Source organism: Natrix helvetica, assembly GCF_964273705.1.
Source record: "Natrix helvetica genome assembly, chromosome: 8".
NCBI lineage: Eukaryota > Metazoa > Chordata > Lepidosauria > Squamata > Natricidae > Natrix > Natrix helvetica.
This window is the reverse complement of record NC_138559.1, coordinates 12,771,732-12,794,804: the sequence shown is the minus strand read 5'-3', so window position 1 is coordinate 12,794,804 and position 23,073 is coordinate 12,771,732. Positions and strand designations below refer to the sequence as shown.

Sequence of the window (23,073 nt, the reverse complement as noted above, 5' to 3'; positions counted from 1 at the left end):
TGCTCTATACATTGAGGATTACCTGCAACAGTGGTTTACTGGTTGTATCAAGTCCTTTTTAAATATATACAGTACATAGTGTTATACATCCTAATCGTAACCATTATTCTCTTAATCATATAGTATAATTTCTTTTTAAATACATGATATTGTACGATATAGTTATAGCCATTATTTCCATAGTTGTGCCATAACACTCTATACCTTTATCACTCTATACATTTTCATCTATCGTCATGTATAGTCCGATAATACTATTGCTTATAATATATATTCTTATATATAACTTTATACCTGTATTTGTTTCTAATTTGTTAATCTTCTTCCATTGTTAATTTTCTAATCTCTGCACCTATTATCTAGCCATTTATACAATAAGTCCCATATTGAGTATATATTCTGTTTCTCCTTTAAGTTACATCATTAACCTGTCCATGACAGCACATTCTAAATATTTTCTTTATTACCATTTCATTCTGTAGGTGTACTTTCATTTTTCCAATTTTGGTCATACATAATTCTAGCTGCTGTTATTACATCTAACATTAAATATATGATTATTTTATTGTATTTCTCCAGTAGTATACCTAATAAGAATAATTCTGGTTTTAGGTTTATTTGTTGTGCTATCATCTCTTCTAACCACCCTTTTATCTTTGACCAGGATTTTTTTTACTGATGGACAGGGCTTTGCATTGTTTTGTATACACCAGGGGTGTCCAAACTTGGGAACTTTAAGACTTGTGGACTTCAACTCCCAGAATTCCCCAGCCAGCCATGCTGGCTGGGGAATTCTGGGAGTTGAAGTCCACAAGTCTTAAAGTTCCCAAGTTTGGACACCCCTGGTATACACAGTTGCCCTGGAAATAAAATGGGTAAAGAGATGCTTGGAGTGATACCAGAAGTAGAAGATAAGCAAATGTGTCTAGATATCAATAAGAATCCAAATTCAAATCTACTTTGTGACAATAAAGATGTAATGTACAACTGTGTTTCTGCTCTTATTATATCTGCAGACTGTCAGCAAACTGTACTGTTTAAAATCCCCAGGCCCTGTGTGAAAGGAAGGGCTGCAAAAGGCAATCAGTATTCATTGTGATCACCTGGTCAAGAATTTCACAGCTGAAACTATTCAGAAGTCAATAGGGCAAGAGCTAGGTATGGCAAAGGCAATGGTGTGATGTTACCAGGCAGGTTTTGAGCTTGTAGATTTGAGGAAAGGAACAAAATTCTCTGTAATTGTGGGTTGGATACCTGCCCCACTGGGCTGATAAAAAGGACTACTCCATACTGTAGTCAACATTTATTTGAAGAACAGGGAAATGCCAGAGCTTCTTAATGGGATATTCACCCTTCAAAAAGCCAAGCTTGGATCTAACAAAATTGGACAACTTTCCCTGGTCCCAATCTTTCTTTCTTTCTGAGGAAAGGTTCCTGAAAAAGTTGTGGAGCTACAGCTGCAAAGGGCCCTGGAAGGTATGGATTTTCTTATTACATTTAGAAATTAATTATGGATTTTATTGACTTGACTTTAATACCAATTTGTTCTGCTTTATATTGTACTTTTTATAAGCCATGTAAAATCCAATAGGTTTCAGGCAACAAATAAAGTATGTCAATAAACCTGCCAATAAAAAAAATATATTATTCAAGTCACCTGCAAAAGTGCTTAACTTTCAAGTTTCTTTTTTTAATTTTTGCTCCCACAATTCTCTCTGCTCCTATCTCTATTCAGTATTTCAAGAACCAAAACAAACAAGGGACAGGATAATAGTCGTCTCAGTTCCATTTGTAAAATAACAAAGAATAGGGGCTATCATGGATATCTCCTGTAGACACTTGTAAAATTCAAAATACGAAGCAAAATGCCTTTGGCAAACTCCAGCTATATACAAACAGACATTTTAGCTAACGGTAATCCATATTCTGGTTTCACACAATACATTGTATCATAAACTCACAAATCAATCTCAGTATACATATCACATTAAGACATACATCTGTAGAAAATCAAATTTATTTAACCAAGTTTAACATGTTGGACAATCGAGTTGAGTGAACTCATCTACTGAACATTTACTTGATAGCATACCATAGCATGTTATGTGAACAAAATTTATAAATATTATCTGTGTTAGGGGGGAATATGCTACTTAAGCGTTCCTGTCTATATGTGTTGATATTATTTATGTAGAATTCATCCTGTGTTTATAGTATTATAGGAGACATAAACTGCCAGTACATTTTTATGAAGCATTTATGTGTCATGCAAACATTGGGTAAATGATTTAGAAAGGAGACCTGCTTGGTTGTAAAATGATGGCAGCTCCTCATATAAATCCCTGGGTAAATATTTGCTGTACATCAATATTGCTGATATTAATTAATGTAAACTGTACCTATAAGTGCACATTGGATTATTTATAAGTCCTAAGGATCTGAAATATGATGCACATTAGTAAATATTTCTCATTAGTATTTCTAATATTTATTTTGTACTATATTCAGACTTTCTGCATAAAGGCATGCAGAACTTTGAACCTAAACAGATGCAAGTTTTACCTTAAGACTTGGTTATGTCTAGTTTAATGAAAAGAAGGACTAGGGGAGACATGATAGCAGTGTTCCAATATCTCAGGGGTTGCCACAAAGAAGAGGGAGTCAAACTATTCTCCAAAGCACCTGAGGGCAGAACAAGAAGCAATGGGTGGAAACTAATCAAGGAGAGAAACAACTTAGAACTGAGGAGAAATTTCCTGACAGTTAGAACAATTAATCAGTGGAACAGCTTGCCTCCAGAAGTTGTAAATGCCCCAACACTGGAAGTCTTTAAGAAGATGTTGGATAGCCATCTGTCTGAAACGGTATAGGGTTTCCTGCCTAGGCAGGGGGTTGGACTAGAAGACCTCCAAGGTCCCTTCCAACTCTGCTATTGTATTGTAATCTATTTATTACTTTAAATGTACAAATGAATATACACATTTTGTGAGGAATGTTTTGAGATTTGATAGACTTAGCCCCATTCCAATGTGAAACAGTGTTTATGAATTTGAATATTTACAAGTTCTTGCTCAAATTGCAATTTTAATTTTTGGGTTGAGTTCTTTGGAATTTTTACCTTAAGGCTTGGTTATGTCTAGTTTAATGAAAAGAAGGACTAGGGGAGACGTGATAGCAGTGTTCCAATATCTCAGGGGCTGCCACAGAGAAGAAGGAGTCAAACTGTTTTCCAAAGCACCTGAGGGCAGAACAAGAAGCAATCGGCGGAAACTAATCAAGGAGAGAAGCAACTTGGAACTGAGGAGAAATTTCCTGACCTTTAGAACAATTGGAATGACTTGCCTCCAGAAGTTGTGGATGCTCCAACATTGGGAGGTTTTAAGAAGAGATTGGACAATCATTTCTCTGAAATTGTATAGGGATTCCTGCCTGAGCAGGGACTTGTACCAGAAGACCTCTGCGGTCCCTTCCAACTCTGTTATTCTGTTCTGTTTATGCCAGACCCTATTTCAGATAAATATATATTCCATCATCTTAGACTTTCTGGACAATCTTCAGTTCACTATACTGTCTGGTACAACACTTCATAAGCTATAGTTTCTGATTCCTAAACTATAAGGGCTGAGTGATTAGAATCCAAGGGTCAGTTTAAGGTTTGCTTCTTAGAGCCAGCTCTAGGGCTATTAGGCAGACTAAGGCAGTGTATCTTAAGGAGATAATTTTGTACTTGTTACCACACAAGCCAATATGAAATCTGATTACTTTCCACAAAGATTGTTCCTGAAATGGGAGGAGGTATCATCTTACTTGTCTCAGGGAGCAGAATTGTGGATATCTGGTAACACTTTCAGCTTGAATTTAACTATTTTCCACCATTTTATAACTATGATTGGTCTTGTGTTCCATTCCATCTAAAATTCATTCTGGAATTGATAGAGTTGGAAACAATTGTTGAAGCCTCCACTTAATTCACAATGCTCTTATCAGCTCTGCATCATATTCATTTAGTTAATACAGTACCTTGTTAGACTATGTATGTATGTATGTATGTATGTATGTATGTATGTATGTATGTATGCATGCATGCATGCATGCATGCATGCATGCATATATTGTTGCATTCGGGACTTTTCCCATGTAAGATTGAGATTAATTAATTAATTTATTTATTTAATTTATAGACCGCCCCCTCTCCCCAAAGGGACTCGGGGCGGTGTACAGACCACAATAAAACAATATACAAACTTAGATAATTATAAATACCCATTAAAACAAATTATATGGTAGGCTGTTTCACCCAGGTGTCACTCGCCATCTTCAGGCTGGGTTTTGGGCCCAAAACCCAATATATATACATATATACATCATATACATCATATACAACATATACAACATATACAACATATATACATATATACATATATACATATATACATATACACATATACACATATACACATATACACATATACACATATACACATACACACACACACACACACACACACACACACACACACACACACATATATATATATATATATATATATATATATATATATATATATATATACATACACACACACACATACACACACACACACACATATACATAAACATACATACATACATATACATACATATATACATACATACATATACATATATATACACATACATATATATACACATACATATACACATATACACATATACACATATATACATACACAGGGCATGACTCATTAAGCTTATTGTTCTGTATTCAGTACACTTCTTTGCATTTTTTTGGGGGTGGGGTTTGTCACAAAGGTTGACTTTAGCCAATCATTTGGTATCTTTCCTGTTTCATATATTCGATTGAAGAGCTGCAGTATAATATATAATTATATATTATATACATATAATTAATATATGAGTGTGTGTGTGTGCGTGCGCGCTTCCCTTTTGCCTTTCAGCTCCACCCTAGGAGCCTTCCAGGCCAAAACCATTTTGTATTGATATTTTTTTGCTGATAAATAAATGAAGGGAGTATAGATCTATTTCAAGCTATTTCAAGCTATTTAGCTTTCATCAGCTAGCCATACCCTTACTGGGATTTGAACTTGGGCTATTTTACATGTTAGGCAGTTATAATAACCTCTAAGCCACAAGCTCTCCTCCCTTATCAGCTGAGCCAGAGGAATGAAAATCATCAAATTAAAAGCATATCTTAAATTGTTGACCTGAACATTTATTTTGAGTCCAGCATCAATGTTTTCCACTGTTTCGTTGAAAATTGACCCAGAGTAAATGTTAAACAACAGCGGAGACAGAATACAGCCCTGTCTAACCTCTCTTCGTATTTTTGTGCCATCTGAGTGGTTTTGGCCTAGTCTCACATTTGCTACCTGATGCCAATATAGATTCTTTATGATTCGGATGTCTTTGTCATCTAGTCCTACTTGTTTCAGGATTTGTAATAGTTTGCTGTGTCTTATTTTATCAAATGCTTTTTCAAAATCAACGAAGCATAAATAAACACTATGATAGATATCTCTACAGCGCTGTACAAGAATTTGAATGCTGAATAGGGCATCTCGTCTACCAAGATTGTTTCTGAAACTTGTGTGTTACTTAGACACTCCTCAATTTTGTTGTATATTCTTGTGTGAATTATTCTCAGGAATGTTTTCAGGGCATGACTCATTAAGCTTATTGTTCTTATTCAGTACACTTCTTTGCATTTTGGGGAGGGGGGATTGTCACAAAGGTTGACTTTAGCCAATCATTTGGTATCTTTAATGTTTCATATATTTGATTGAAGAGCTGCAGTAAAAAATTCTTCCCATTGTCTTCCAGCAATTTTAAAATTTCTTCTCATCAGGTCCTGTGGCTTTTCTTCTTTTTGTTATTTTTATTGCATGTTCAACTTCCTCCATAGTGATGTTTGGTCCAGTTGTTATACTTCCTATATCAATATCATCACTAGTGTCCTCAAAAAGTTACTCAATATATTCCTTCCATCTCTTTAGGTTTTCATTCTCATCCAAGATGATTTTCCTCTCCTTGTCAACTAAGTTGTTGGTTTTCTTTTTGTAGACACCTGCTGCTTCTTTCACTTTTTTGTGTAAGTTGAAATTACCAAGAATACGCTCTGTGTCTTCTATTTCTTTGCATCTCTTTGCAAACCACTTTTCTTTTGCCAGTCAATTTTTTTTTCTGTTTTCTTCAATTCGTTGTATTTTTAATATGTTGTTAGACTTATAAATTAACTTTCTTCAAGGAGTTTAAGACATGCACCCCATTGTCTATTTTTTTAACCTCATATAAGAGGTGGAGAGTGGAGTAGCTGAGATATTTTAAGCTTTCCTTCAAAATGGGAAGGGATTTGCATGTAAGTCAAAACATATGCTCCACAATGAAAGGTCTGCCTCCAACATAATCTTGATTTCCAAGGATGCCTCTTGACTCCAAACATCTGCCAAAAGCACTGCCCTTTGCTGTGAATGATACAAAATCAAGTCAGCAATTAAGAAAAGAAAATGTGAAATTGCTCAGCACTTGCAGAGTAATTAAGCATTTTCCCTCAAGCTTCAGCTGGGATCAACAGCACAAAAGGAATAGTTCGATAATTGTGTTGCTTCCACACAATAAAAGTCTTTGATGTGTACAGAACATAATGTGTCGAACTCATATTATGGCAGTATCACGTTACATATTGAGACTTTTTCCCCCTTCGCTAAATCAGATGTGGGCATGGCCAGTGCATGACGCATCCAGTCTGTGGGCTGGGAGTTTGACAGCCCTGCTATAGAAGAAGGAGAACTTACCTACAAGGTTTTCTGCTTTAAAAGGTCAACGTAGTCTTATCTTCAAGAAGCACGTTGGTTGTTATTGAGAAAGATAAGTAGATCAGATACCTTCTGAGCATCTTGTCAACAGTCTTGTCTGGTTGTTTAGGGAAGTAATGTTTTGCCTAAATCTAAGGTATTTATCTTTATTTAGTTTATGTACTTTACTGGCAGGTATGACTGGAATGGAGCTGGTAGAGGTTTTGCTCTTTGTTATTTCTTTAAAAAAACAATCATTTTGTCTTTTTGTCTCCATCTCCAGACTAAAAAATTTGCCTTGTCTTTTTGCCTGGCAAGAATTCAAGAATTAAATAAATATGGGTTTCTCATGGCCCCTAACTCAATTTGTAGATGCTTATAATTCACCAAAATATAGCAATAGCAAGTAGACTTATATACTGCTTCATAGTGCTTTTACAGACCTCTCTAAGTGGTTTACAGAGTCATCATATTGCCCTCAACAATCTGGGTCCCCATTTTACCCACCTCGAAATGATGGAAGGCTGAGTCAACCTTGAGCTGGTGCAATTTGAATGCTGAATTTCAGTTAGCAGTCGTCCAATCTATATGATTCCACTATTAATACACCTGTTTATATCACTATTAAAATATGACTAATGACTAATCTTTTTATTAGTCATTATTTATCCTTCATTATTTCATTATTCAATATTTTGATATGTTATTCTAATGCCAATCACAACATTATTTAAACATACAAAATAACTCTATTCATATTCATTGCTTTCATCCAATCTTTATGATTCTAGTATTAATACACATGTTTATATTAAAATATGTTCTTTTCATTATTTAATTGTTCAGCATTTACCAATCACAATATTGTTTAAGCTTGCCTGTTCTAATTTCTCCTTACGCTATTCTCCTTATGGTTTTTCCTTTCTCTGAAAGGTTTCAAAAGATGGGATGGGCATTATATGTTGTAAGATATGTTCCCCGAGATCGCTAAGAGAGAAATACTAAGTGACAAGGTTTAATTGGAACAAGTGGTCTAACAGATAGAACACTGAAAGTACATCCTGAGAGCTACAGAGGTTAATAAGCTTTGTTTAGTCAAATTATTTTCTTCATACATAGAATTCATCCTTGGATATCCTTATTGGCTTCTTTCAAGAGGCAATGGTATAAAATTGAGATTGATCATGGTAGTATGAGTGAGATCTTTGATCCTGCTGGCAAAATCCATTAATAATGCTGCTTCTAGAAGCCTAAGATGATACATTCCAAATGTATTCCAACCCTAAGAAATTATCCTGCAAGTTGGAAATATTAAACAGGACATTGGCTTTTTCTACTGGCTTTCTATTCATTTATAACATCCTATTAACTGCCCAAATACAAGAGAAATGAGACTGACACTAAGGTTTTGATGGATAGGTCAAAATCGCAGTGCATTTTAATGATGCAGAAAAATGTGCCCAGTTTTGCCATTATTGATAGGCTCACTGTAAGCCTTTGATTGGCTGTCTTTCATACGGGGAAGACATCCTTCCTTCTCTGACTTTCATCAAGAAGAAATAGTGAACGTTGGATATTATTCCCTCGTTCTCTTGATTGGCTATTCATGGATGATCCTGCCGTCAAGGTGTCAGTTTTATATCAGTAAAGGTAACTAAACGGCTGAAGCTACTACAAGGTAGTCCTTGGTGTACAACCACAATGGGCATCAGAATCTCCATTGCTGAGCAAGGTGGTTGTTAAATGAGTCATGCCCAATATTATGACCTCTTTTGCCCTGGTGGTTAAGTGGATCACTGCCAGCCAATTGCATGGTTGTAAAGCAAACCTGACTTCCGCCATTGATTTTTGTTGGTTGGAAGTTGGATGAGAAGGTTGCAAATGTTGTCAAATGAGCCAAGGAGGATGCAACTGATCACATGAATGTGGGGATGCTGTAATGATCATAAGTGTTAAGGTCTGTAAATTTATTTTCCTTTTCATTGTAAATGGTGCTCCTGCCTTGCCAGCCTTCTTGAGAAAGCAGAACTCTTGAAACAAACAGCATTTCAAAAGGAACTTTTATTGGAAGACAGTGATAGCAGAGAGAGTCTAGGCCAGGGGTGTCCAAACTTGGGAACTTTAAGACTTGTGGACTTCAACTCCCAGAATTCCCCAGCCAGCATGGCTGGCTGGGGAATTCTGGGAGTTGAAGTCCACAAGTCTTAAAGTTCCCAAGTTTGGACACCCCTGGTCTAGGCAGAATCTGAATGTTGTGCCCTGGAGCATTAGTTTAAACTGCTCCTTGCGAGGCCCCTCCCAATGTCCAGTTCATCCTTGAGCTAATCCCAAAGTGTGAAGATCTTGTGAGAACTTCAGGTTGAGAAGGTGATCATAGACAGTTCCCAGGCACCGTGATGTCACTCCTCTGGTAGTGAGACAAAACAGATGACCCAAGGCACAATCTTTCCCCCTCCCATTTCCCCCAAAAGTACATCAAAGCAGAAAAAGGAATAAAGGAAAACCCCATGTGAAAGTATCCCCAAGCCTCCCGCCTCCCACCAGAATGGCAGCGTCCTGATAGAGATCTATGGGACTTGACAGAAAGTTTTTTTTAATGGACTCCATATTGCACTAATGTAATGCCTGTATTTAAGACTTTGAGCCTAAATCAGAGATGGTATTCAGTAGGTTCTGGCCAGTTCTGGAGAACCGGTAGCAGAAATTTGGAGTAGTTCGGAGAACCGGTAAATACCACCTCTGACTGGCCCCACCCCCATCTATTCTCTGCTTCCTGGGTCCTAGCTGATTGGGAGGGAATGGAGATTTTACAGTATCCTTCCCCTGCCATGCCCACCAAGCCACGCCCACCAAGCTATGTCATGTCCACCAAGCCACACCCACAAAAATAATTTTGAATCCCACCACTGGCCAAAATACCTGAAGAACTACACTATTTCTGAGTACTTGGTGAGGTAAGCTAATAACTAACTAAATATTAGCTAGTTTTGTATGTTTGGTTATCAATGAATCTGGGGTATGGAAATATTGCATGCCAGCTATATTATTTTGTGTTGTTCAACAAAACTTTCAAGATGATATACATCGGGGTGTCCAAACTTGGGAACTTTAAGACTTGTGGACTTCAACTCCCAGAATTCCCCAGCCAGCCGGCTGGGGAATTCTGGGAGTTGAAGTCCACAAGTCTTAAAGTTCCCAAGTTTGGACACCCCTGATATACATGATTGCACTAGAATGAGTTGTTTTCCTTTTCCCTGGAAAGATTGTGATTTTTCTTTTGGCAGCTTTGTAGCAATTCAATCTCTGTGTATTAGAAGAGACCAAAAAAAGAGCTTATTTTCTCGTTCTTGTTGTTTAAAGACTTATTTTTTTTATGGTTCCCAAGTAGGCAATTTCCTTATGTTGTGAAACTTCAGAATATTACAGTTAATCAGCAGCTCGCATGAAAATGTTTTTTTTTAAAAAAAAATCTGGCAAAGATAGTAGGAAAAGGAAGGAAATGAGTGTTTGATAAAGATATTTTATGGTTTGGAGATACATTTTTAGTGCTACCCCAACATTTTCTTCAGGAATTTTATGACCATTATTGTTCAGTTTCATGGATAAGAAAACATCCCCTTTCAGAGGATAAAGGGGGAGGGATTATCAAAGGAGAATAATAGGGCTGCATTTACTTTGGTTATGAGAAGCTTGAGGGATGGATGAGTGAGTGATAAGTCATTGAATAGTAATTTGTTCACTAATTGCAGTTTCTCATCCCAATCATGCTTCAACTAAATACAGAATGAAACTAAAATAAAGAAATTCCTCTCATGCTGTTTTTTTAGAACGTGAAATATAGGCATCCAGGAAAGGCTGCTTATTGCTGGGAAAATGGCTATTAGTACTCTAGCAAAATCTCTTCTAGGGGATTCCCCTTTCACAAAATGGCTTCATTAGAGCCACGGTGGCGCAGTGGTTAGACTGCAGTACTGCAGGCTACTACTGCTGACTGCCGGCTGGCTGCTTGCAATTTGGCAGTTCATATTTCACCAGGCTCAAGGTTGACTCAGCCTTCCAACCTTCTGAAGGTGGGTAAAATAAGGATCCAAATTGTTGAGGACAATAAGCTGTGTCAGCCTCTGCTTCGCTATTTGCTTTCAGCTGCCACTGAAATGGAGAGGGGGGCTTGGTATTTGGGAGGAGAAGCTTTAGTACAGGAGAGATTGTAAAAAGGGAGTTTTGGTCTCACCATCAACTGCGCATGTTGGAGATTAGTGCTCGGTGTCGGTCAAGGCCAACCGTCCTGCATACCAACCTGATGATGCTCCTTGAAGATGAAACTCACATGACACATAAGGGATTACAGATTGGACAGTGGGATGAGGGTTACCAGGGGGACGGGGTTTGGTCACATTGATATGTATGATTTCGCACGCTTTTGCCTCAGATCTTGCTTTGCTCAGCTGCTTTCTTTTCATAACCAGTAAAAGTACTCTTAATTCTGCAAAATGGAGTTAAATGGTTTCTTCCTTGGTTGCTGAGGGAGGCGGCTTGACAGGCTGATTCTGTAAACCACTTAGAGCACTGTAAAGCGGTATATAAATCTAAGTGCTATTGCTATGCATTTCCTGAAATATTTATTGCATTTCATCTCGCACTCTGTATTCCTTTTTCTCTTTCCTGGTTTGATGGATTCCCTTTTCAAATTTGGCAAGAAAAGTGAAGGGAAATCTGAGTGTTCTGGGAAAGAGAAATGATACTGAACATTGTTTTGCACATGCTATCATCATTGGCATATAACCTGGTGCACACTAATAGAATGATCTAAGACAATCTTTGGCCCTCAGCCTATTATATTTAGGATGTTCAATGTATCGTAACTGCAATGGGCTATACCAAAGGTAAGCAGAAATTTTATTTAATGTTCAGGGATGAATTATTGGTTTTTTTTTCGTTCTGCTAAGAATTCAGCAAAAATAGAGGGAGTTGCTTGTTTAAATGAAGATTTTTGAGAAGAACTACATTTAGAGTCTATGGACAAAGGACATGTGATGGGGTCAAAAGAAGGAAGGGACATGTAAAACTCATCTCAGAAGAACATTAATAAGATCAGTGCCTTCCTTCCTATTTTGTTTTCTCCAAATACATCCACAACTCAAAATCTCCTAAAAATGAGTTTTCAGGATACTTAGTTGCATTAAATAATATTAGGGTTGTGGGGGAGGAGTCATAAACTAGAATTGCAAGCTGTCTGCTATATGACGCCACAGATAATGTCACAGGCTTGATATTTTATTCCAGCTCAAAGATTCATGTTCAAACTCAAGTACTCAGCATTTAAAGTTATCACCTGTTTTAAACTTTTCATTCCTGTGCATTTAGTCTTCTGCAGCAAAGTGACACAATGAAATCTTCAGTGTTGGGTCAATAGACTGTCCCCGGGGTTTATATTTAATAGAGTGCTGGGAAAAGCATACCAGAGAGTTGGTAACAGGATCAAATCTTCAACTATCTAGCCTACTAATAGACAACATTTTGGTCCACAAGACCACAACTACACCAGCAATCACAAAGTGATATGTATCCATGAATGAAGGCAAATGTACATGTCCCAGGATAGTGTTGCAGGAGACAATCTTGGTGAGTCACTGGGACCAGAAGTTTGCTCTTCCAAGCTTTCAGACTCCTGCTGGAGCCCATCTTCAGGGAACTTCTCTCTATATGGACTATTCCATATTTATGTGATGCCTTCCTATTGGTTGATTGGTGTGTTGATGGCTGGTGATTGGCTATTGTTTCCTTGCACTGCTGTGTTGTTTCCTTGTTTGATTTGGCAGCACAAGGAAACAACAGCCTCTGGGTCCACATTTTATTGATCTCCGAAGGATGGAAGGATGTGTCAACCTTGATCTGATCAGGATTGAACTCCTGGCAGTGAGCAGAGTCGGCCTGCAAAACTGCATTGTAACTACTGTGCCACCATAATGGTTAGAATGCAATATTAAAATGAGTCTTAAAATGCATGCTCCGCAAAAGGGAGTTTGATGGGTAGGAGCTGCCTGGCCCAGTTCAGCAGGTTGTTCCTCTATGAACCCCCCCCCCCCCATTACAATTTCTATATTTTACTATTGAGCAAAAACTCCTGCTTTGTCACTTCCAATCTTTGTAAGAGAAAGAATTAATACTTAAGTGGAAATTATCATGAGAGCCCAGCTAATGTGAATTCAAAACTTGAGATTTTCCTTTGTTGTAGTGTATGACAGATAATCAGCAATATTAATAACACCCAAGAAAGCCTCATGTCACTGAAGATAATAAGGTAGTCATGGTAGAAAGAGCATATATTCATTTCCATATGCGATAGAGACTACCCTGTAAATCATAGGTGGAAGGGAGCTTTGTTCATTGACTAAACTTTTTTTTTATAATTACAATGAGTGCCTTCTTTTATTATTTTATTGCATTATTGTTCTGCTATTCTCACAATATCTCCGCCTCTCAGCTATTTTTAAGGCCATGTGAAAGTGGATAAAGATTTTTGGTATGTTTGTTTATGCTACATTATTGGTAAACACAGCAATCCTTCCATCTTCCTCTGCCTTTTTCAACTGTTTAATTGCTTCTGGTTTTGATTTTTTTTTTAAACCTATGTCTCTTTTTATAGGGCTTTGTGGTTTTTATTCCTAAATCGCCCAGAGCCATTGAGTGAGGTGGGTGGCATATATATTTGATAAATATATAAATCTCTGAGTGCACATTTATTCCATTAACAATGGCACCTTATGCATTCAGTAGCAGGTCTCTTTGAATTCAAGATAAATCAGACTAGAATCCCACTGCCAATTACCTTCCCTAAATTTCAGCGGAGATGTATTGTTGCAGGAAGCACAGCAGTAAATGGACCACTCATCCGCCCAAATCAGCATGCTTAATATGCCTAGCTAGCAAAATTATTAGTTGCATGAAATATGAGATCCTATAAGTGCCTTCTCCAATCCTGTATTATGCACACAGGTTTTTTTTTTTAATTACAATTTATTGTCCTGGCATGCCTTTTGAAACCTGCCACCTTAGGCAGCTGTTTCACCATGCCTAATGATTGGGTTGGTCCTGTCTTAGCTCAAGGCTGCGTGAAGGCTTTGTGCATTCAGCCTTTGAGGCAGAAGGGATTTTATCTAACTTCAAATGACATCATAGGGAAGGTGGATTTCTCCACGTCTTGGTTTCCCCAACCGATAGCTCTAGTAGCTTGGTGAATTGTAAGTTCATGTTGTGGAGTCCTTGGTGTCCTTTGAGCTTGGTTGCTTTCTTTGTAGTTGTTTCATTAGCCAACTAAATAATATCTTCAGCGCTAGAAGGAAGTGTAGCTTGTTTGTTCCCTGTTTATATTTAAGTGGCTTGCCTTGACCGAGTTGATCGGAATTTTGTTTTCCTCTTGGTAGTTGCTTCATTAGGCTGTTGTTTACTATATGATTGTTTGTCTGAGTTGGTAGTTCCTTGATTGGGGTATTGTTTATTGTCTTGATTATTGGTCTGGTATTAATCTTGGTGTGAAGCCCTGCTTTTATCTGGGTTTGATTGCTGGAAGAATCTGTTTTGGGCTTTTGTTTCTTTTTATTTTTTCTGTTGTCTCTTTTGTATAGTATGTAAATGCTTATGTGCCTGTTGATGGCTAATTTGTCTGAGTGCCAGGCTTCCAGGAATTCCGTAGCATTTTTCAGAGTTAGCTTGAATTTTTTTTGAATTGAATTTATTAGATTTGTTAGCCGCTCCCTCTCCATGAAGGGACTCGGGGCGGCGTACAATAAATAAAATAAAAGCACATATTATACAATAAACATTCCACGGAGGAGGTAAAAAAAAATCACACAACAATCATTACAGTACATAGAAATAGTAATAATAAGATTAAAAATTAAATACCCCAATATAAAATTACAAGTTTAAAAGATTGCCAGGAGGATTAAAATGGAGCTATGGTTGAGCCAGGCCGGCTAGTTGAAAAAGGTGGGTCTTGAGTTTTGAATGAAAGGAGCGGAGGTCGGTAGTAATCCTAATGTCGGGGGGGAGGTCATTCCAGAGGGCTGGGCCCATCACAGAGAAGGCCCTTCTCCTGGGTGCCTAGCTTGATCTAGGATGATCACAGTTTCCTAGCTGAAACTATATTTAAGTCTGTCCATGTGTTGCACAACTAAGAATTTTCATTCTGAATTCTGATTGTTAATTCATATTTCCTAAGTGCAGCCTCTCTAAAGGATATGTTATTTTTACACTGACTCCAAGTTGCTTTTGCTTATATTTCTTTTTTAAACTATATTTATGATTGGAGAAAAGCATAGTCAAGACACAGATAACTGAAATGCCTTGGAACAAGCACACCTTCACACATCACATCAACAGCCTAGACTATATTCTCTGACACTCTTTCTTCTCCCTTCTATATTTTGTCTATTTAGAGTCATCTTTGGTGTGATGTGGCTATATAAATTTGATTAATAAATGAATATGACTTATTTCGACACCTGTGTGAAGGAGGGAGAGTTTCCCCCCCTGAATTAATGAGGTGTGAATCGTCGGCTTTCCAAGCAGCATATTTCCAGATAAGCAGAAAATAAAACCCGAGAACATATTCTAATAAACAACTTTAATATAAAATAAAATAATAATACAAATCTTACTATCTAAATCTTACATTTTGGCAAGAGCTATGTTGCCCACCTCCTTCGGCAGGTGAACGGAAGATCAGAAGGAAAGTAAAGAATGTGTGACGTATTATGAGACATGCGCATTAATCATTGTCAGATAAGAAACAATTCAGCCTACTGTATAACTCAGAATATAAGCTCAAGTTGACAAACCAATTAACGCAGGGACAACCTGCACCCAAGATTACTAGATTTCTGAACAATCTTTTTGATAGTAGCTGGCAATATATAATATACGTACACAATACCTTGCAATCTCAAGTTATATGTTCAAATAAAATGTAATAAAGGAACTAATTTTTTAAAAAGCTCACATCTGGCCCTGAAAAAAAGAGAAACTATAATGGTCTGAATATAGGGGGTTGAACAATTATTTATCAGTCACTAATGAACATTCTTAGCAGCTTTAGAAGAAAAGCAATAATTTATTTATTTGATGTGCATCTATGTAGATGAAGGCAAAAGACAAAGTATAAAGACATCAAAAACAATAGTATTAGAACTTAAAATATCCCAATTAAGCAACAACATAATTATAGGGAGTGGAACAGGGGTGAGATTTTATAACCTTCCTACCAGTTCGCAAATGTGAGCGCATGCACTCGCTTCACTCACATGCACCACCTCTCCGCATGTGTACAGCCTTCCGCATATGTGCTTTTGGCGGACAAAGGGGCCTAAATGGGATGCCATAGAGCTGGGGGTAAGTGGGCAAGACAGGTAGTAGCGATTTCTGCTACTAGTTTGGGCAATCTGGTCCAAACCAGTCGAAAACCATCACTGGACTAGAAGCTAAATCCAACTGTTCACTCCTACAATATATTGTAGATGCAGATCAAGCTATCCTTCCTCTAGCTAGCAACAAAGTTGAAAAGCCCATTAGTGCTCTAGAGTAATGAAGAAAGCATTTGTGATGTTGTCATGGGTAAACAATTTATCCCCTTCTAAGCATACTGTTTGGACATATTATTAATGTAACATGCTTGATCTCCAAAGTGCATGAAAAATGCAAAACATTTATTATCAGGGCACGGAATAAGAACATGCAAAGCTTCCAAGCAAAGATGTTTATCTCATTCCATTAGTGCAGACTCTGTTATAATAATAAATAAAGTCTGCTAATTCAGTGTAAAAAGAAACATGTTAATGCTTGTACTTCTTTCACGTCTAAGAGAATTGTTCAAAAAATCAGCCTATATTTGGAATCCTACTTCCTAGATAAGTGAAAAGACCCATTTCCTTCAAGTTTGTAATCTGTGTCTTTACAAAGAAAGAAGATGGTTAGATATTCTGCAGGATAAAGTTTCAGAAATCTATTTATGCAATGCAACTAAGGTTGCAACTAAGGACATGTATGGGGCATAGTGAGGGAACTGGTTTTGTGGAATTAGCCCTATTCCTAATAGTTTATTCTCAGTTGCCTGTCCCATGAATGATGATGAACTGAATATGGTAAACTTTTGAAAAAGTTGAGGTGCTGTTATAATAACTGGGTTTGTATGGTAACTAACCTTTAGTAGAGTTTGCTGTTTAAATCCAACCATCTGTGATTTTTTTAACTATTAGTGGATAAACTGCATTGGTTGCCAGTCTGCCTCCAGGTGTAATTTAACGTGTTGATAATCAGCCAAATGGGACCAACTCATCCCATTGGGATTGGCCTGTTCCACTTTTGCTGGCAGAGAAGGCATGCTGTGGGTCCCATCTTGAAAAGAACTATAAAAACAAGTGGGATATACTGAGGACAAATAGAATACAGGTTCCAGTTTTCTTTACGATAGGAATATCATATCTGGGCTGTAAAACTCCAGATGACTCTTTGCTGTCATCTAGAAGTTGTCTGCATCTTTGCAGCTCAGATGAACATGTCTACCTTAAGACAGGGATCCCTTTTGTGAATCGGAAATATACCTTTCCCCATGCATCTGACAGTCTCTAAACCAAGCCTTTCTCAAACCTTTTACCCAAGAGGAACTCTTGAAATAGAGTTCAACTGCGACAAAATAGTCACAGGTAATTCACTTTAAATGCAATCCGTGTTTGATTGTGTTTACAACCACAATATGCTGGAGGCTGGGAGCAAGTTGCACCACATGCTACTGTGAGCTCTAGCATTGCATGGCCTATGAAATTCCTAAAAACCCTAGCGACCTGTTGTAAGGTTTTTTTAAAAAAAAATAATTGATATGAGTTATGTGATGATGATGATGATGATGATGATGATGATGATGATGATGATGATGATGATGATGATGATAGACAGACAGACCGACAGACTGACTGACATTGACTATGACCTGATGGTGATATTAGCCTATTTGTGGAAATAAACTCTACATGTACTTCACTATCCCACCAAAAAATAGTTAGACCTACAGTTTATTGAATTGTGTCCTGATTTCGCAGTAAGACACACATTTTTTTCTACCGTTTTCTACACCCCCGACCCCACATTTAATCTCAGTGGAAATGTTTGGAAAGAGCTTTGTGCAAAATGAAATGACACCTGCTGCAGAAATACTAGGCTAATTGAGTTAATGGGACCTCCCAAGAATGCCTAGCAGGGGATAAAGAAGCTGCAGTTTATGGTGTGACTGTTTTCCAATTGTGTAATAAGTGGGATTGTTAAAGCTGTCAATTAGCTCATTCTACAAGGTGAGCGGATTTCATTGTATTCAAGAGAATGCCTGTAGTGAAAGGGAACAGCAGAAAAAAAACACTTCTAAAGGAAACTGCTATATATAAGTAAGAAGTTTCCAGGAAAAGTAGGGTAAAGCTAAACTGCCAAATTAAATACAATTGGTTTTCTCCTTAAATTTGGGGATTGGGGAAGCTTTATGGATTCACGTGTGTCTCCATCAAGAAAGCGGTGAAGGAGAAATTCCTCCAGTGGCAAGGCCGATGGTCTTATGATTTACTATGGAACATGAAGTCACATAGAGGATTATAGAATCATAGGGCTCAGAGCAATTTGGAGGTCTTCTAGCCCAACCTCCTGTCCAAGACAAGAGTACTTATACCATTCCGGATAAATGGTTCTCCAATCTTTTCTTGAAAGCCTCCAGATAATGAGGCACCCACAATGTGTTCCATTGGCTAATGATTCGGGAAATTTCTCTTTAGCTCCAGGTTGGATCTTCTTCTGATGGGCTTCTACCAATAGCTTCTAGTCCTCTGCTCAGCTGCTATAGAGAGGCTGTTGAATAGGGCTATTCAAATTTCATTAATTTAACCGTGTCTCTATTTCCTGATCTATAGCCCAGGTGAGTCACTGTTTCTGTTTTGCTCCCATGTTTAAAATATTGGAGATGTTCTCTGGATATGAACTTGCCTCCAGAGGTTGTGTGTGCTCCAACACAGGTGGTTTTTAAGAAGAGATTGGACTACCATTTTATGGTAGAGGGTTTCCTGTCTGAGCAAGGAGACTAGAAGGCTAGATAACCCCCCAACCTCCCTTCCAACAGAATAACATTCTGTTTCCTCAGAATTTTACAGCATAACACACACACACACACACACACACACACACACACACATATGTATATATATATATATGTACATTTATCAGTACAAATACAACATACATACATACATACACACACACACACACACACACACACACACACACACACACACACATATATATATATATGTTGAACTTCTGTCTTCACTTTTGGAGGATCCCATTTCCTGTATCCAATCACAGGTGTTGTTGGCCTTTTCTTTCCACCTAATCCATTTGCTCTTAAACTTGTTTTGCAATTTAATCCTCATCCATTCTCTCTGTATCAAATCATCTCAGCATATTTTATTTCCTTCTGATCACTGACTTTTGCGTTTTCCCCCATGTTCAAACAGCTCCCATTCACTCTTGGCCCTCTCCTTGTTTTATAATGACACTTCAGCAAACCATTTCTATAATGGTCAAGCTTTTTTCATGTGACTTTTTTTTAGCCTACTCATCTCTCATTTCCATATAACAAATTGGGTAAGAGCAATTTGGATGTTATTGTTCTTTTGGTTTCTTTCAATTTTGTTTTTCTTCTTTCAATGTTTATTCCTGACAACAGACTACATCCTGAAGTAAAGATTAACATTTCTTCAGGTAGTTCCTATTTTTTTAAAAATACTTTCTCCTAAGATATGCAAATTCAGCCATTTCCTGTTTTCTTTCTTATTAAAAAATTGTCATTGCTTTCCCCACTTTACCTGCCATATATAACTGTGTTGCTTTTTTAAACATTAATTCATATCCATACTCCTCACAGTATCCTACACTCTATCTAATGTTTGCTGCAAATCCATTTGAGTTTTCAACCAAATAAGTGGTGGAAGCAAGGATGTTTTTCTAAAACAGAATATGATTACTGTTGGCATAAGTAGTTGTAGTTCTATTTCTTTATTGCTTGTGGGCAAATCATTTCAAATCTGAATAGGATTGAACTCAATTAAATTCCAAATCAGATAACCCCACTTTTGGCACTGACTATGCCAACCATTTTAAGCTCAAAACACATTTTGTTTTGTACTTGGAAGGCATTTAAACATTTTGCATCTAAACATTTTGCACAATCCTATTCCTGCCTTTAATATATACTTACATTTTTTTTGCTGTTTGCATTAAATTGCTTAGTAGGATAAAGAATAATGTGGTGTGTCTGTACATAGGAGTGTATAAGTGCCATTTCTCAAGTTTAAATCCTTTTCTTACCCTCAAATTTAAATAAGATAGCAGTGAAGATGGTAGCTAATTATTACTGATAGAACATCTGCAGAGCAATGGATAGTCTTGAAAAATGCATAGAGCTTGCAGCTGTTGATAATGTTCTCAAAAACACCTGATGCAGAAAAAAAGATGCAAGACTTGTTTGTTGGGTGACTTGAGGCCACTGTTCTATTTATTGTACATAGGTGAAATCAGAAGAGAGCCATTGTCCCAAAGGTGCTTTTTTGAAAAGGCAACTGGACTTTGTTTTTCCTTGAAGACATCCAACAAGTTCAATTCTGTCAGAACCGAAGAAGCTTCTTGGATGAGAAGTGAAATGTCTTCAAGGAAAAACAATGTCCAGTTGCCTTTTGAAAAAAGCACCTTTGGGACCAATCATGACCTGGATGCCTGAGAATCTCCACGGACAATAGAGGCATTGCTGTATAAAGTAAGAATGACGCTTAACCATCACAGATTCGTTACTTGCAAATAAGGGGTATGATAGTCTCCATTTCAATGGAAACTGCTATATTCTGCACTGGGCAGATGAGTTCAGAGAAAGATGAGATGTCAGAGAACTGGTTTCATTCCTGCTCCTATATGGAAACATCCTTTGCAGGAGTAAGGCCTTTTACAGTCTCTCTCTGGCTTCTCATCAATATGGCCACACTGCCACAGCATGAACCAAACAGTGGGAGGTGAATGTGTAGCTTTGAATTTTCCCTACAAACACATAGGACTCCATCTGGTGTATTTGCCTTGGTGTGACCATCCGGAATTTGTCTTGGCAGAAAATCAACAAGGTTTGTTCCTTTGTGAGTCACATCAAGCTAATTCTGCCCGAAAGCTATACCTTCTATACTGTATTAAGCTGTTAGTAGGATCATGTAGCATCTCTCTGGAAGAAAATCATTATGCATTCACAGTCCAGGAACTTTGGACCATATGTCAGTGACGTCCAGAATGAGATGGATATGATTGCATATGTATCAAATGCTATAGGGTTTTGCTTTTCTTGTTCCAGGAATTCTGCAGGTCTATCTTGCCAGGAATCCAATGCATATGTTTGCATTTCCAAGCATTAGTACTATTGCTAAGTACTTAGCATGCTGAGAATTTAGCTATTCAGCTTTCATTTCCAAGAATTTAATATATAGTATGCCAATATAAAAAAAGGAAGAAAAAGGTTTGCCTATCCAGGTGTCTGATTCTAGGGCATGGTGCTTATTCTACATTTCTTCGCCAAGGAACCCAGAGTTGTCCAAAGATATTTTCCATGGTCGTATAACCAGCATGGCTAAACTCCAAAGCCACACAGAATGCTGTTAACTTCCCACTGAAATGGTATATCTACCTACATCTGCATGCTTTCAAAATGCTAGATGGGCAGGAGCTGGACAGGAAAGGGCACTCATCCCATTGCATGGCGCTTGGGTCTTGAACCTGGGCTGTCAGCCCCAGATGACAAGCTCAGTATCTTTAACCACTGAGCCATCGCACCCTGTCATCCCAGTATAGGCATCACTTTTTTCTAAGGTAAGAAATACATTTTGTTTTCCTCTGTAACATTTGCATTGTCACTGACTTGGTTCTAATTGGAATAGATTTGCTATAGACCAGTCACAAAAATTGGGACTGAAATTAATCTATCCAAGAACAGTAAGAGTAATAAATAGACTATTCCCCTTCTGGACTGTGCCCATTTGATAATTCTTTCATAGGTTCACCCAAATTACATGACATTTTCAAGATGCAGCTCTTATTTCCATCTTTCTCTAGAGCAGAACTAGACAAATCATAGCTCAATGGCTGCACAAGAATCCTGAACCTTTTTTCATGGCCTTTGATAACTCTCACACTCAAATTCAGCAACAAAATGTTGAAGAATAGTGGCATTTTTCCCCAATGAAAATGTTGATTGTATGCATTAAAATCCAGACTCCATACATCAAATAACTCTGTTTAACTCTCCTAAATCTGATATCAATGATAGCATTGGGTCGCCATAGCACCCTTTCTGGATGCAATCTACTTTCCCACAAATTAAATAATTAACAATAAAAAATTGTAGCATAAACTAGCGGTAATAGTCCCAGTGCTTATTGGCCCACTGGGTACCACAGCAAAAACATTTGGACACCACTTAGAAAATGTATGCATTGACGGAATTTCTATTTGTTGATTACAAAAGGTTGCAGTGCTTGGATTCACACATATATCACCGCAGTTAAAGAATTGGCAGCTGTGATTTCACATTGCTGTGTGAACCTGATAGATGGGAAAAATGGCAAATCCAGTCTAAACATCTGGGTGATTGTGCAACAAACAACAACAACAACAACAACAATAACAATAATAATAATAATAATGTGGAACCCCTTACATCCTGCAAAGATACCTTTAACACAAACATCAACATATACCTATCCCAGGCACTTGAAATTGATTTGATAGATGGGCAAAGATGCAAAATTCAATCTAAACATCTGGCTGACTGTGTGACCAACCGTAATGCAAAATATTCTTCTGCTTCTATTCGAAATTATGTCTGAAGGAAAGCTGATTCTGACTTTTGTGTCTATAGGGCTAAGCCTTTAAAATTTAAACTTTAACCACCAACTATTGCCACTGGCTCAATTCATATGATATGCTTAACCATCAAAACTTTAAATGTTTTAGCACATTGTACAAATACATCTGCTAGGTCTTTAGCTGACATGGGCACCTGCAGGATAGACTAAGAAATGTCATATGGATCATACTGTTAAGCAAAAGTATGTGACATATTTCTGACGTTATAATGGCTTTTACTACAGGCATTTTTTTAACTAGCCTTGTTAGGTTTGTCATATGAATATATCAACCA

General features: G+C 37.5%; 1 long non-coding RNA gene across 1 annotated transcript in view; it reads left to right on the top strand.

The window, feature by feature from the left end:
- Positions 1 to 1,030: 1,030 nt before the first annotated feature.
- Positions 1,031 to 23,073, top strand: part of LOC309396084 — a 415,466-nt gene continuing 393,423 nt past the window's right edge. The window contains exon 1 of the long non-coding RNA XR_014176033.1: positions 1,031 to 1,476. This is a non-coding gene — a long non-coding RNA (uncharacterized lncRNA). The remainder of the gene's footprint in view (positions 1,477 to 23,073) is intronic.